This window comes from Diuraphis noxia, unplaced genomic scaffold (genome assembly GCF_037042655.1).
Source record: "Diuraphis noxia isolate RWA-SAM2 unplaced genomic scaffold, SU_Dnox_SAM2 contig0004, whole genome shotgun sequence".
Lineage (NCBI taxonomy): Eukaryota > Metazoa > Arthropoda > Insecta > Hemiptera > Aphididae > Diuraphis > Diuraphis noxia.
In genome coordinates, this window is record NW_028301714.1 from 25897245 (window position 1) to 25910029 (window position 12785).

The following is a 12785-nucleotide window of genomic DNA, read 5'->3' on the forward strand; positions in this document are numbered from 1 at the left end:
TAAGGGCAATACAGCCAATACAAATAGAAATATTGACCATACTATATTATATTATTCAAGCACTTATATATTCGTATGATAGTTAAGTTTACTGTTTAGATATATTTTGTACATAAAATATTAATATAATTTTCAATTTATTAATTATGAGATAATTAATTATTGAATATTTATTTCAAAATTTACAATATAGTTGTTATATAAATATATATATGTATATCGTATGTATATATAAATATAATCATGACGCCGTTAAAAGTTTGGTTTATAGTCAGTATTCGTAAAAATATAAAATGTAGGTTTATAAATATAATGCACTTTTATAATATAATAATATTTAGAAGTTCAGAAAAAAGTTAAAATTTTAATACAAACATTTGAAATAGGTTTTATTTAATATAAATTATATTGTTTATTAATTTGAATGATGTTAACAACCTTTTTTTTATTGATTTTAAGATAATAAATAATAACTTATGAATATTAACCGTTGTTCGAATTTGTGTGTACAGCATATTAACTATATAGTTATAAGCATGTTTGGGAATCATTGTGACCTATGGTAAATAATTGAAAGGGGCCTACAAACTCACGCACCCTCAAATCACGATGGGGCGAAAAACCGTTACACACTCGTATATTATATGTAGGATGACAAACCATCTACACTGCAACAGAGTTGGTTGAATACTGTGTCCCACTTTCGATTTTACGAAGGGGGATATAATATTATTATTATGTTCTATAAAATTATTAAAATTTATAAAACATAAAATTCAATATTACCCAAGTTTCACTCTTTACAATCCCGGCGATTTTAACGCTGGGTAAAGATATATAGATATAATAATTAATGATATTTTAATATGGTTTATAGTAAAAGTACATATGGAAACAAAATTAAATAAATTTTCGAACATCTTAATAACATTCAACTTGATAAAATGAATACAAAATGTATATTAATTAAAACATATACAGAAAAAATATTAAAATAAATCTATGTATAATATTTAAACAAAATTTAAATATTAAGAGTAGATAAAAACATACAATTGCTTTTTTTATCTCATTTATAAAATATAGATATATCTAATAGACATGGACACATAGCACATCTGTACCTATCGGCTATCTGTATATTAATATTAAATTTAAATTGTAATGAAGAATCATTTGTTAATACTGATTAAACACGTATTAATTATGTTATTAAAAATATAATAATTCATGAAATGTTCAGTAAATATAGGAAATATAAAAACGAACAGACCCATTTATGATTAAAAATAATATAATATAATTTCCAATAAAAAGACGAATGGTTTAATTGACAAATGACAATTATTAAATTTTTATCAATAATATTAAATGTGTAAAATGAAATAAATAATTTCAGTAATGAATAGATTACATTTGATAAAAACTGTAACATTGACGGACAATGGATATCTTTAGTGTCATAATATATTATTATACCTATATACATATTTATCAAACGATAAGAAACATTGCAGGCATTCACATGTAACTGTGCATGAAATATTTGTTGTTTTTAAGTTTGCTCAATAAAATCAAAATCGATCATTCGTGTTGTTTTTTACGCCCATAAAAATTTAAAATTAAAATAAATATAAGAGTGTTTATATTCGAACGATCAACCCCCCCCCCTGCACTAATACAAAAAAATCTCTGAATGTACGGTTTTAGCGAATTTTTTAATATTTTAATCGACGTTTACGTATCATCAAGCACGTATCCAGGATCAATTTTCGGGGGGGTGGGGGGTTGAACCCCTAAATCCCCCCTATATACATTTATGAACGTATTATATGTACTGTAAATATCGATTTTACTGGTGATTACCCATATAATATTAAAACTCAAAAATATCCACGTACGAATTATTTGCCACCGTAAATGGTAGACATAGAAACGTTAACGTTAAGTATACGCGACCGCACATCTGTCGGATCTTTCCAGTTTCAAGAGACCGCGAACTCGATCGACCGAAGCGCGTACAACGACTGCATAATAAATTACGTTTATACTTACTATATACGCACGATAACAATAATAATATTATATATAAGAGCACATATGCGCGTTCGTTTTGATCTCCACCTAGCGTAACCGTAGGCCTGCAATAACAGACGCGACGGCAACACGCGTGGCCCAACGGCAGCAGCCGGCGAGTCCCCGCACGCGCCAAACTGCAGTACATAATATTATATTATATACAATATACATAGAAATAGTAATATGTACCCGTCGCGGTAGTCATCATCATCATATTATTATACTATTTTTTTTTCTCCTACGGTCCAGTGACGTTCCCGCGCAAACGGTTCTCGAGTGTTGTATATATGTATGAGTCACTTCATGCGTATTATAGGCACGGAGTGTGTAAACCGTGTAATTTGCTATCCCAGCGTGAGTATACAGTATAACGTATATAACATTAATATATCATAATATATGTATGTATGTACGCGTGTGTGTGTTGTCCATGTGCGCATACAGGTAAGTCATTTTGACGCGTTATACTTGGTACTTGGGGACTTTGAAAGGAGCAAGACTACGACTCGTCCTCGCATACCAACCCGTGTCCCATACCAAAGCAGCATAACAGGGTGTGGAAGAGTTTTTTACTTACCGTCATTGCGCAACAATTACAACAGTTTTCATTCGGCATTTATACATAAATATACGTATGTCTATTAACAATGACAACCGTTTTCCGTTTGATTTAAAAAATGTGTCGTAAAATTAATCAAATTGTAATTATTATTCATTGTGATTTTTTATATATTACCTATAATATATTAATGTATACATAGTATATCAAAATGATTATAGTTATGTACAAGTGTACAAGATATGCTCGAATAAAGTAACTATTGAAACTCAATCAAGATTCTAAAAATTATAATTTATAAAATATGTAATAATAACTGTTATAAAAATAAAAATAATTAATTGTTCATGATTAACTATATATAATATCAACAATCAACATGTACCTAGTTTTTATTTGGACTCATGAAACAGGTATATAATGTACATTATACAATATAAAATTTTTAACATATGTTAGGTATATAGTTTTGGAACAGTGAATGAACATGTTTTTTCCGTGTACTCACTGAATCACATTTTGGAATGTGTGATTATTATTATTCGTAACATCTTAGACGTCGATGAGTCATCTGTTATTTTTTCAATGCTATTCGCTATTATTGTGCATGCAAGGTGACGATAAACTTATTATTACATTAGGTGCAAAATTGGTGTTACATAGTATAGGTAATAGGTAGTTTGTAGACACATAACTACATAACTATAATATGTTTTAATAGATAATATAAATTTAAATACTTCCTACTCACAACATTTTTATAAAACTATATTTTTGCACTAAACATTATTTTTAATAAATTATACATAAATCACATTTTTTTAACAATTATAACTTATTTAAAAAGTTATAAAATAGTCAAAAATTAGTCAAACAGATAAAAAGTACTTTCGTCGAACATTCAAATTTCTTAATAATTGCCTTTAAAGAATATTTTTTTGCAGCTATAACTATATGATAATATATATATAATATATATTGTTCAAACACATTTCCCATATCAAACATATGATTGAATAAGTTAATGTTTTTTTTTTAGCTTTTTATTTTAAATCTAGCTCAATAATTACAATAATAAGTTAATGTTATGATGCCAAAAAAAAAAATCCCAAAAGACTACTTTAACATCTTGAGTAAATTAATTGTTGATACTATACCTGTCTTCTATAATTACTCAAAAGTAAAAGTGTGGAGGTTATGCAGTATATTTAGACATGATGATAAAACTATTTTACAATTTGTTTACAGTTGCACTATTTAATTATCTCTGACAACGTGTTTACAAACAAATAAATCAACCATTAATTTATTTCTGTGTACAATTTTAAAATCATAAACGATACCTAATACAGTAACTAAAAGTTACTACTAATAGTAACAGTCACTAATAATACCCGAATAATTTACATTGTTTATACACTTCATCTACCTGTCAAATCACTATTGAGCTGTTAGTTTTATTTATTAAAAATACAACTTCGTGTTTTTTGATCAATTATTTTTTATATACCAACAAACATAATACGGTTAAAAAATAAGAGCAATACAAAATATTTAAATTTTCTGAAAAGAATGTTTTAAAAGCCTATTAAACTGTTAAAAAATGTTGACATATGTTATCAATAAGTTAGATTACCTATCCACTTTATAATGAGAAAAAAAGAGTACCTATATTTTATATACTTTTATCTGATAAAATATTTTTTCCAAGCTATAGGCGATATAGCAATTGTCTATTCGGACGAATATAAAATAGGTACGTCAAATACAAGCAAATATAAAAAATGTAGTATAACAATATATTATTTTATTTTACCTATATATAATTTTAAATCACTTATATTTATATGTATATATTATCAAAATACATTATAGCCTATTTGTCTACTTTTATATCACATATAGCCTATAGGTACACAACGCTAATTTTTTCAAATTCGTAAATGTTTGTTTTATGACGAATTTTTATATTTTTTTTAGGATAGATTGTATTACTTTTAATAAACTTTAACCACAGATCTGTTTCATATAAAAGAGTGTATTATAATAATCAATTACTTTGAAAGACCCCACAAACCATCGAGGGGTGTGATGATCTCGTGTACAACGCATGTCTACTATTATAAAGGGTATATAATTTCAACTTTATACACTCTGTGACATTTGGTGTTTTCCCTGACAAGTGTTCCTTGTCACTTTATCCCCCAAAGCGAACCGTTATCGATAGAGTGAAATAAAGAATTTAACAGGATTAAGTAGATTAATCCTGCTCCCCTGTAGAGCAAAAAGACAATATAATAGTAATGATGCTATGGGAAGTGAAAAAAGCTCAGCAGATGTTACTTTTGTAGTTTATTTTAATGCAAATTCTTCTTCTTCTCTATTGGCTTCGGCCTTTAAGACCATGCCGCTATAAACAAATCTTATTTTAATGCAGATTATTATACATAAATATAATGAAAAGATTGGTAGGTATATATAATATAGGATAGTTAAACGTAGAAATTTATTAAAAATAAAACTATGAATATTTCATACAGTTGAAGTTAGATTTTTCAAATTAATGACTTATATAATAAGAGCATTATAATTATTTGTAATTTAACTTACGTTTGCAAAATATAATTTAATCTATGTGGGTTTAGTGGACGTTCGTGTTGCAAACAATAGACTTAAGCATTATATTTATATGATAATAATTTTTATAATTTGCGACTATTGTACTTATGAATATGATATCATTAAGACTATTTAGAGGTTACGCAGTTATAGGCATACCAGTTTCTGTAAGTAATCAGACATAAATGGATTTCAGTTGAACGATTAGGCACGGACATCCAAACTACAATGTTTTACTTTAAATAGTATCATACTTTAAATGTTCATTGTACATACTATACATGTATATATACATACGTACAGACTACATCCAATATGAATATAATATATATTAAAGTAATTATATATTAGTTCAGGCGCGGATCCAGAAAACTTTAACAGGGGGTGCTAAAAAAAAAAATTGTTACACCTTACTATTTATTTAAATATTACCATTTACAATTTGATTTATTAGTGCTAACTTTATTTCCATAATAATTGTTATCGGTGCTTTCCGCCGTCGACGCGTGTTGTTACATACGAGTATACTTCGAAAACAATTAACAATAATAGTTATTATTGTCGTATGTGACGGTGATAACGAAAAGCACCGATATTATTATTATTTTTATTTTGAAAAATAACAAATTATTTAATTTATAACATACATTTATTTTGTTGGTGGCTAAATGACAGGGGGTGCCCGAGCACCCATAGCCCCCCCCCCCCCTGAATCCGCGCCTGTATTAGTTATTAATACCTTTATGTCTTTATTGTGTTCAAAAATTAAAATTATGTACTTCATTCGCTGCAATTGTATGATTTATACAAATATAGTGAAATATCTAAAATTTATAATATGAGAGGCATGAAGTTCTATTTTAGCCGATTTTTTAGTATATGTACATTTACAAATATCCATAATATTATACTTTTGTTGAAAATATATGGTTTGGATTGATGTATTTTGGTATTGCGACTTGCATACAAATACCTCAGTGACAACATATTCATATGGTTTTGCAATAAATTGTTATGTTACTGGCGACGCATTTATCTAGTTTAACAATAACAGTTTATCATCAATCACTACGTTATACATATTCATACACTATACAAATAGCGGAAGTACCTATGCAAAAATAATCAACATGGTAATTTGCAAGGTTGGATAGAACATAATATGATGTAAAAAAAAAACAGTTAGAACTGAGAATGTTATGAAATAAATTTGCTGTCTCAAATAAATTTAAGTCGGTGTATGAAAAAAAATATTCCTGTTTAAACTATTTGATAAGCCCAGAATTTACCTAGATATAATAATAATATATAAAATGTTTTTATTATCATATGGCACATAATAACAATATATTATATTTCACTATTAAAACATATTTTTATAACCATAAGTGTGTATAAATCCACCATGGGTATATACAATTATAAATTATGAAATGCATAAAAAATATCAAATGTAAAGTAATAATAGAATTATTTTTAATATTAATTACTTGTAGATATGCGATATGCCTAATTTTTAGTTTTTAAATGATTTTAACTCAATTTTTCCAAATTATATCGTAAACTGTGAGGGGGATGTGTTATATTACTACCATATTTCCGCATCATTTATTATAAATAAAGCATTTAAAATTTCAATAAGACTTAAAACTGTATCGGACTAGCATATTGAATGTTTTAAATATCTAGCTGGTTTAGATAATAAAATATGTTATATTTAAAATTTATCATCAAAACATAGTTTAATTTATTATGAATTATGATAAAACGATTAACAAATAACCTCGCAAATAACTAAACGTATTATATATATTTAAATAGGTAAATTTTACTAAGTATTCTTTAATATCATTGTTATAATATTATGATACGTTTTAATGAAATACTTTTATAATACCTTGTATAACTTAAAAGTTATAAATTTATAACTAATACAATTTTTATTGTTATGAAACAGTTTGCCAGTTTATACCTAAATATTTTTCCTGCAGGTGTGGCTGCAGATATATACATGAACATAAGACATATTATATTATTCTATTTACAAATGTGATTCATATACAAGGAATATCATTGTATCATTTGTATCCAATGATATAAGTGTTACTATTTTGCTGACGAACATGAAATATTACGTGATATGCACACAATGCGACATCATTCAGATATGGTGATTATAGGAACAATGATTATTGTCAGAGTCAGACAACATGTTTTGTAAGATTGTGAACAATTTCTTATTAGCATTTTTATAAGATATATATAAAATTTCTGATATCATGTAAGCAATTATTCAAATACACATCTTATCGATATCAAACACACAGATATTAATTATTTAAATATAATTTAATGATCAATTAAAATTAAAATAGTGAAAATTTAATTTTCACGTAATTTTAATACAATTATATTTTATACAAGTTAATTTTAATTTTTTTTAAGGCAAATAATCATTATCTCAAAACGTGCTATAAAGTTTTTAGCATTTAGAAATATTTAAATATTTGTATTTCACATTATTTGAAGTCATTTTAAAACGACATTTTTAAAGAAAAAATATTTATATTAATATTTTTTTTTTGTTTATTCTCAGCCAAGCGTCACCAATGGGTGACTTCTTAATTCAAAATATTCTACTACTATTATAATATCATAGTATATACTATTGTGCTATGTTGTACAGATTGTGTATTTCAAATTGTAAAATAAAAAGTAAAAAATAATTTTTTTCCTAATCTCATTGTTGGAATAACAGTATTAATAAATCATAAATGAATATTATTTTTTAAATCTAGAATATTACTGATAATTTCAACTAAGTTTACAACGAGTAGGTATATAGTTAATTATTTATAAGTAATTAAAACTTAAAAGCAGGATATGATAAAATAAAAACATAAAAATTATAACCATAAAAAATGATTATTTTTAGTAAATGTTGTTTTTTGATAATTACTTCAAATTATTTAAAAAACATAAATCTTTGTAAACGTTCATAGATTTGATGAAATTACGAATTTACCTTTAAAAGAATCTCTGTATAGATTCAAAATAGTATAACATAATAACAACATAATTTAACTCTAAGCTTAATAAATATAATAATATTTATTACAACAATAAAATATTAGTGAATATTATAATTTATATAAGTTATAACCAATATATAGATTATAGGTATTATTTAAAACACTGTATCGTATCTACGTCGGGTTTTAGTTATTATACTAACTTAATTGACACTTACTTCTTAACCATTTTATTTTCTCTTACTTTCTATAGAAAATACTACTAAGAAATATGGCCATAAATACATGAAATAATTAAAGGAATTTCTGGAAAGTCTAAAACTAGTAATTGAAATCAAATAGAATATAATTTAATTTATAGTAAGTAATACATTTAAGTAGATACTCATTATTATTTCGAAAAGTTTTAGCTTTTTTGAGAATTTGCTTTCAACGTTATTTTTTGATGTAATATTAACATAAAATTATAAAAATATGAATAAATATTTTTTTAACGATTGTTCATAATTTATATCGTTATAATTTTGAAATTTTTAACCTTTTTGAATGATACATACTTTAAATTTCATATACTACGGCAGAATATTTTTTCGATTTTTTCAATACATCAAAATATTGAACTAGTAGATAACTATAGACTTACAATTGAGTTAATTAGCTATATAGTGTTTATTAGTTTCTATATACTTTTCTATGTTTATTGTATCCTTAATAATAAATTATTTTAACTTTAAAAGCGGGATAAATAGTCGTCCTGGCTCTAAACATCCGGCATTATACCCAGTATACAAATATACAAATTGTAGTCAAAACAAAATTAACTTTCATCTGAAGACTGAAACAGTTTCTGTGGTATAAGCATAATCTAATTATTCATGTATCATAGACAACGTTCAGTGTTCATACTCCTCTTCCATCATAATAATCAATAATAAACTTCTATCTTTGTCACTAAAACATTATTTCAGTTTTCAAACGAATGCATTGTTTGCACCATTCAGATGTTTAAAATTTACAACTGGTATATATAATGAGAATTACACGTAAACACTATTAAATTAATCATTAATGAATACATATTTTTTTAGGGATAAACCTATACAAGAACACAACGTAGGACTTAAAAAATAGTAAATAATTAACTTTTATAACGTCCTATACTAAATTTCCAATTGTGTCTATATTTGTATTATTATATTGCATAAAAATTATTTGATTTTTATATACCTAATATATATTATATTGCTATAAATTATATTGATTGAAATAAATAATATTTTTTATTAATTTAATAATTATATAATATGTTTAGCCACTTTATGGATTTAGAACATACATTTACTCTTATCTTGAAATTAAAGATAGCCGATGGGTTATTAATAATTAATTACAGTATAGGGAGACTTATTAGTTCGTAATTTTCAACAGTCTACAATCTTTAATTGTATTTCTATAATTATAATGTAGACTATTAAATTACTAATTTTTTTTCATGATAAAAATCATCATAATATTTTATAATGTATTACTTTTCATAAATATATATATATATATATATATAAGTAGATAAGTAGATATACGATAATTTCAGTGGCATATTTAGGAATTTTTTATGGAAGGTCCACATAATTTTATCAAATCAAAGCTTTAAATAACATTTATAATCATTTTTTATTATCTAATAAAAAAAAAAAATATCGTTATGGGATAATGGTAAGAGGCGGAGTGGGGCCCCTTGGACCCCTCCCTCGAGTCCCTCGTAAAAATGTCATTGGTAGTTGAAATAATTTTTGCCCAAAATAAAATCACACATGTATATAATATTTATTTTTATTTTTGTTACATAAGAGTTTATACTATCTGTTTCAGTATAGAACAATACAAATAATTGATGGAATAATTAATAAAATAAAAATAAAATTACAGATTAGATAGACTGTAGAGGCCTCCTAGTGGAGATACTATGACATGATAATAACTAGGTACAGTTACTCCAACAGGTCACGACTCAACTGTCTTTTGAGTATTTTAATTTGGTTACCTGGAATAGTGACAGAGGAGATATCGGAGAGAACGGGATTTATATGATGAGCTAAGCGACTATTAAAACGTTTATTTTGAGTTTTGGATAGTTTAGAAATACGTGGTAATTTAAGATCAGAGTGAAGAGGGTAGTTTGAGAAATAAAATGACACTTTAAAAATTTTACGAAGAGCTTTAGATCGGAATCTATATAAGGGCGCCCACCTGTCAAAACCTAGGAGGGGATAATCATAAAATAAATACAGTAAAACCACTAAAACCTCATTAATCCGGACTTCCCTTAATCCGAAAAGCCGTTTATAATACGTAAATGAAGGTGTGCTTTAATACATACTATATTATATATATGTAATGATTAGTACAATTATGTTCTATTGTTTAGGTTTAATATTGTTAGATTTATGTATTAGATATAGACTAAAGTATTGTAAGCATAGTAAAATATCCAATATTTTTTTTTTTTAATTTATAATTTACGATTCTTGGTCATTTTGTTTAATCAGGACTTTCATTATTTCGGACAACCTATAAAAACCCAACAAATTTGGATTAATGAGGTTCTGATGTAATTTGAAAACTAAGAATCAATCAAATTTATTTTATTAAATAATGAAACAAATATATTACATCCATATACTATACTCCATACCATATAAACATATATTTTTGCAGCTGATTGATCGACATAGTATTACGATAAAAACCTATGTGTACATCATATATAAGTATTATCATTAGTAAAATTAATTTAGTATTCAAAACTAAAAAGATTGCAATATTTTTTTTAGGGGGATGGGAGACATGTCACCCCCTTGCATCCCGTGATGGGTGAATCTATAATAATTATTAAAACAATATTAATTGATGGCATTATTATATAAATATTATCAATTTATTAATAGATAGGTATTTTAGTTAGTATAAAACTGTAAAGCGTAAGCAAGTAGTATAGCATATTATGTGTAACAACGAAAGTTTTGAAGTTGAGCTGTTTTATAACCAAAGATTAACATGTAACACACTATTTAACTCCGGTACTTCAGTCCCTTAAATGATTAGTTTAATGTATTATAATAAATTAATAACTATGGGATTTTGCTTATAATGTTGCAATTAAATAAATAGGTATATTATAGGTAAGTCAATATGAGTTCTCAGAATACCTATGCACCAATAACGGTGTGATATTCACACTATGAATAGGATTTTGGTATATATACGACTATACGAGTTCTTGATTGTTATTTATTGCAAATATAATGTTTGTTTGTTTAAGTTCCGTTTTAATTCCTAGAGTTCAGAAAGTAGAAAAATGACAGTCATAGTAAATAATGTAATACAATAATAAATTATAAAATAGCTTTAGTCAAGTAAAATGATACATTTAAATGTTTAACACATCGTCACTATTTTGTTATTTCTATAATATTGTGTTAAGTATAGGTAACTTATTCTAAATCAATTATTATAGACATTTAAATGTGATGATTCACAATATTAATAATAATATACTATTATACCCTGCATGGCTGTTTCATTTAGGATAATTAATTATTATACTATAATAGTATATTAATACATAAATACGATTTTACAAATCTATATTTGAGTATACCCGGTAATACATCTCATTATTATAGTTTTTTAAACGTTTGTTAAATATTTCAGGCTTTAATTAACTCTATAAGAACATATTTTTTAATATGTCATTTTTAATAACATCAACAATTAATTTAAAATTAACAAAAAAAAAATAACAAATTGTTGTTATTTGTAGACTGTAAGGATGTAAGGTAAATTATAGGTGCTTATTGATTCTCCCTGAATTCTCTTATTTAAAAATTAACATACCTAATAATATTAATTTTTCATAACTAATAATAATTATAATTATAATATAATATAAAGTATTAACTTATGCTCAATAGCTCACATACTTTCAGTCGGTTCTACCAATATGGTCTATCTCCATACTCCAATACTCCATAAGCTATGGATGAATGTAATATGAACTTCTGAAAATGGTTAATCCACGAACGGAATGAAATTTAATTCGGAATCTCAAACGAAAAACACAATATTAATAATATATAAATGATAATTTGAATAGTTTAAACAACATTTGTGGAGCTCACATATATCACGCGAACGAAAGAAAACACAAGTTATACACTAAAGTACAAGCTCTCAAGACGGACGAGGATATTCAACTAAACGCGGCAAAAACTAAACGCATTAATGGATTATATCCCTCGTACATCAGCGCCGGTGACGGCACCTTCGAGTATCATTTAATGTTATATATTATGATAACTTACTATAGCACGGAGGGCTAGTATATGATAATAAATCCGTAAATATATTATTACTCCGTGTAGAGTGTGGTTGTGGTACCACTGTAACTACCGGCAATTCTATGTCATCGTCGCCTTCCAAAATCTCATTTGTCACAC

General features: G+C 25.8%; 1 protein-coding gene across 3 annotated transcripts in view; it reads right to left on the reverse strand.

Moving 5' to 3' along the window:
- Positions 1 to 12548, reverse strand: part of insc (spindle orientation adaptor protein inscuteable) — a 38356-nt gene extending 25808 nt beyond the window's left edge. For 2 of the 3 annotated variants that reach the window (XM_015524532.2, XM_089225588.1), the window contains exon 1: positions 12270 to 12548. The gene's annotated coding sequence lies outside the window, so the exon portion shown is untranslated. Of the gene's footprint in view, positions 1 to 1901; positions 1970 to 12269 lie in introns of those variants that run through there. The other variant, XM_089225589.1, reaches the window with a different exon arrangement.
- Positions 12549 to 12785: the final 237 nt, after the last annotated feature.